Raw genomic sequence first — 5,000 nt, forward strand, 5'->3', positions numbered from 1 at the left:
CAGATATTGGATCAATATCTGATGCAGTCAGAGTGGCCTCGGCGTCTGACGCCGTCAGAGTGGCCTCGGCGTCTGACGCGGTCAGAGTGGCATCGTCATCAGACTGAGTGAGGCAGTCATGAGCCTCCTCAGCGCTGAAGACATGTTGCGCCATTGTACCTACCTGGCCAATTTCTAAAACACTACACTATCCCCAATATATAATGTGGTTTTGCACTAAGCACTGCAGCTCTGCAAAACGAACTCTCTCTGTCTCTATCTCTCTCTCTCTCTCTCTCCCCCAGTGTCGCACATCCGGCAGTAATGTCACTGACCTGGATGTGGTTCAGTCCCCCAAGGCTAATGACACACCAAGTTGTTACAGGGGATCGGGCTGCAGGGGGGGGTCCAGGCTGTCAAACGACAGCCTGTTCTCCCGTGCAGCGGCAGGGATGTGTTCCTGACGCTGCACGAAAGGCTAGACGTCCCGGTACGTCTATAGGGGATTGAAGGGGTTAAGCCGGCCAGCAGCAACTTGTGCAGCTATATAAAGAGGTTCTGCAGCAGCCGTTATCCCTATACCCCACCCAGGCATAGGGATCTAGCGACAGTCCCATACAGATATATATATATATATATATATATATATATATATATAGATATATATAGATATATATAGATATATATAGATATATATATATAGATATAGATATAGATATAGATATAGATAGATAGATAGATAGATAGATAGATAGATAGATAGATAGATATAGATATAGATATAGATATAGACACAGTTTATCTGCTGTAATGCCTGCTTAACCCCTTCAATCCCGGAGAAATTTTGCCATTTTTGCGCTATGTCGGTTCAGCGATGATTCTCTTTTACTGTGAATAGTGTACCCATATAAACTATATATTGTTTTTTCAAGGAGAGATAGAGCTTTCTTTTGATACCATAGTTGGATGATTAGCTGAAAATTTAGAATTAGAAATTTAGTAAAAAGTAGCAAGAATTAGAAAAAAAAATCTGTGTTTTTTTCATTTTCCCTCTGAATCCTCACAAAATTAGGTAAAAAGACAGAAAATTCCATCCAGATTTATCCATTTAGGTGTCCTGTAGATGTCGATGTGCCCAAAGTGCCCGTTCCCGGCCGCCTAAGTTGATCGCGGCCGGCCGGCAGTTTTGCTCTAAGTCCCCGTTTTTGGCAGGCCAAGTTGCTTGGGAAACCCTGGAAGTCTATGAGGTCGGATTTGCCGGCCGCATCCGACCCTCGCTCCATCGAAGTCGGCATGCCTTGCCGGATTTTCCCGGTGGTGACGTGGAACTCCGTCCCGGTTCGCCAGGGACGTCAGCACCCTCCGCCGGATATATAGGGAAGCTGCTGCTGCTTGTTCCAGAGAGCCGGCTCCCAACGACCTCGCGAAGCCCAGCCCGGGTGCCGGCCATGTCCCGGCCCCGGCCCCGGGAACCCCACCGTCCTGTAGACCTCCGAGGGTCCCGCCCGGGGCTCCACGGACCTCGGGAGGACCAGCCCGGGTGCCGCACCGGCGGTCCAACCCGCCCATGTCCCGGGCCGTGTCCCGGGAACACCACCTTGGGGCAGACCCCCGAGGGTCCCGCCAGGGGCTCCACGGACCTCGGGGTGCCCAGCCCGGGTGCCGCACCGGCGGTCCAACCCGCCCAAGTCCCGGGCCGTGTCCCGAGAACACTACCTTGGGGCAGACCCCCGAGGGTCCCGCCAGGGGCTCCCCGGACCTCGGGGTGCCCAGCCCGGGTGCAGCACCGGCGGTCCAACCCGCCCAAGTCCCGGGCCGGGTCCCGGGAAGAGCACCTAAGGCAGAGCCCCGAGGGTCCCGCCAGGGGCTCCCCGGACCTCGGGGTGCTCAGCACGGGGTGCAGCACCGGCGGTCCAACCCGCCCAAGTCCCGGGCCGGGTCCCGGGAACACCACCATGGGGCAGACCCCCGAGGGTCCCGCCAGGGGCTCCCCGGACCTCGGGAGGACCAGCCCGGGTGCCGCACCGGCGGTCCAACCCGCCCAAGTCCCGGGACGGGTCCCGGGAACACCACCATGGGGCAGACCCCCGAGGGTCCCGCCAGGGGCTCCCCGGACCTCGGGAGGACCAGCCCGGGTGCCGCACCGGCGGTCCAACCCGCCCAAGTCCCGGGCCGGGTCCCGGGAAGAGCACCATGGGGCAGACCCCCGAGGGTCCCGCCAGGGGCTCCCCGGACCTCGGGAGGACCAGCCCGGGTGCCGCACCGGCGGTCCAACCCGCCCAAGTCCCGGGCCGGGTCCCGGGAAGAGCACCAGGGGGCAGACCCCCGAGGGTCCCGCCAGGGGCTCCCCGGACCTCGGGGTGCCCAGCCCGGGTGCAGCAACGGCGGTCCAACCCGCCCAAGTCCCGGGCCGGGTCCCGGGAACACCACCATGGGGCAGACCCCCGAGGGTCCCGCCAGGGGCTCCCCGGACCTCGGGGTGCCCAGCCCGGGTGCCGCACCGGCGGTCCAACCCGCCCAAGTCCCGGGCCGGGTCCCGGGAAGAGCACCAGGGGGCAGACCCCCGAGGGTCCCGCCAGGGGCTCCCCGGACCTCGGGGTGCCCAGCCCGGGTGCAGCACCGGCGGTCCAACCCGCCCAAGTCCCGGGCCGGGTCCCGGGAAGAGCACCTAAGGCAGACCCCCGAGGGTCCCGCCAGGGGCTCCCCGGACCTCGGGGTGCCCAGCCCGGGTGCAGCAACGGCGGTCCAACCCGCCCAAGTCCCGGGCCGGGTCCCGGGAACACCACCATGGGGCAGACACCCGAGGGTCCCGCCAGGGGCTCCCCGGACCTCGGGGTGCCCAGCCCGGGTGCCGCACCGGCGGTCCAACCCGCCCAAGTCCCGGGCCGGGTCCCGGGAAGAGCACCATGGGGCAGACCCCCGAGGGTCCCGCCAGGGGCTCCCCGGACCTCGGGAGGACCAGCCCGGGTGCCGCACCGGCGGTCCAACCCGCCCAAGTCCCGGGCCGGGTCCCGGGAAGAGCACCAGGGGGCAGACCCCCGAGGGTCCCGCCAGGGGCTCCCCGGACCTCGGGAGGACCAGCCCGGGTGCCGCACCGGCGGTCCAACCCGCCCAAGTCCCGGGCCGGGTCCCGGGAAGAGCACCAGGGGGCAGACCCCCGAGGGTCCCGCCAGGGGCTCCCCGGACCTCGGGGTGCCCAGCCCGGGTGCAGCAACGGCGGTCCAAACCGCCCAAGTCCCGGGCCGGGTCCCGGGAACACCACCATGGGGCAGACCCCCGAGGGTCCCGCCAGGGGCTCCCCGGACCTCGGGGTGCCCAGCCCGGGTGCCGCACCGGCGGTCCAACCCGCCCAAGTCCCGGGCCGGGTCCCGGGAAGAGCACCATGGGGCAGACCCCCGAGGGTCCCGCCAGGGGCTCCCCGGACCTCGGGGTGCCCAGCCCGGGTGCCGCACCGGCGGTCCAACCCGCCCAAGTCCCGGGCCGGGTCCCGGGAAGACCACCAGGGGGCAGACCCCCGAGGGTCCCGCCAGGGGCTCCCCGGACCTCGGGGTGCCCAGCCCGGGTGCAGCACCGGCGGTCCAACCCGCCCAAGTCCCGGGCCGGGTCCCGGGAAGAGCACCTAAGGCAGACCCCCGAGGGTCCCGCCAGGGGCTCCCCGGACCTCGGGGTGCCCAGCCCGGGTGCAGCACCGGCGGTCCAACCCGCCCAAGTCCCGGGCCGGGTCCCGGGAAGACCACCATGGGGCAGACCCCCGAGGGTCCCGCCAGGGGCTCCCCGGACCTCGGGGTGCCCAGCCCGTGTGCCGCACCGGCGGTCCTACCCGCCCCGGTAGTTGCTCGCGGCCGTCCGGCGTTTTCGCTCTAAGTCCCCGTTTCCGGCAGGCCAAGTTGCTTGGAAAACCCTGGAAGTCGATGGGGTGGATGTATAGATATGTCTATAGAGCTGTGGGCATGGAGCCGTAGATGTAGGGATGTAGATGTATAGATATAGACGTGTATATAGATGTAGCTATATAGATATAGATAGATAGATAGATAGATAGATAGATAGATAGATAGATAGATAGATAGATATAGATAGATATCTCTATATGTATATATATATATATATATATATATGTATATATATGTATATATATATATATGTATATATATATGTATATATGTATATATATAAAAATGTATATATATATATATATATGTATATATATATGTGTATATATGTATATATATATATATGTGTATATATATATGTATATGTATCTGTATCTATATCTATATCTATATCTATATAGCTGTAGATGTCGAGATATAGCTAGAAGTGTATATATTGTATGCTGGGGGGTCCACTGCCTATGTACCCGCGCTGTTTTGTGCCCAAAGTCCCGGTTCCCGGCCGCGAAAGCTACTCGCGGCCGTCTCGCGCCGTCGCTCTAAGTCCCTGTTTGCGGCAGGCCAAGTTGCTTGGAAAACCCTGGAAGTCTATGAGGTCGGATTTGCCGGCCGCATCCGACCCTCGCTCCATCGAAGTCGGCATGCCTTGCCGGATTTTCCCGGTGGTGACGTGGAACTCCGTCCCGGTTCGCCAGGGACGTCAGGCACCCTCCGCCGGATATATAGGGAAGCTGCTGCTGCTTGTTCCAGAGAGCCGGCTCCCAACGACCTCGCGAAGCCCAGCCCGGGTGCCGGCCATGTCCCGGCCCCGGCCCCGGGAACCCCACCGTCCTGTAGACCTCCGAGGGTCCCGCCCGGGGCTCCACGGACCTCGGGAGGACCAGCCCGGGTGCCGCACCGGCGGTCCAACCCGCCCATGTCCCGGGCCGTGTCCCGGGAACACCACCTTGGGGCAGACCCCCGAGGGTCCCGCCAGGGGCTCCCCGGACCTCGGGGTGCCCAGCCCGGGTGCAGCACCGGCGGTCCAACCCGCCCAAGTCCCGGGCCGGGTCCCGGGAAGAGCACCATGGGGCAGACCCCCGAGGGTCCCTCCAGGGGCTCCCCGGACCTCGGGGTGCCCAGCCCGGG

Source organism: Sceloporus occidentalis, unplaced genomic scaffold (assembly GCF_023333645.1).
Source record: "Sceloporus occidentalis isolate IW3139 unplaced genomic scaffold, rSceOcc1.0.p SCAF_67, whole genome shotgun sequence".
NCBI lineage: Eukaryota > Metazoa > Chordata > Lepidosauria > Squamata > Phrynosomatidae > Sceloporus > Sceloporus occidentalis.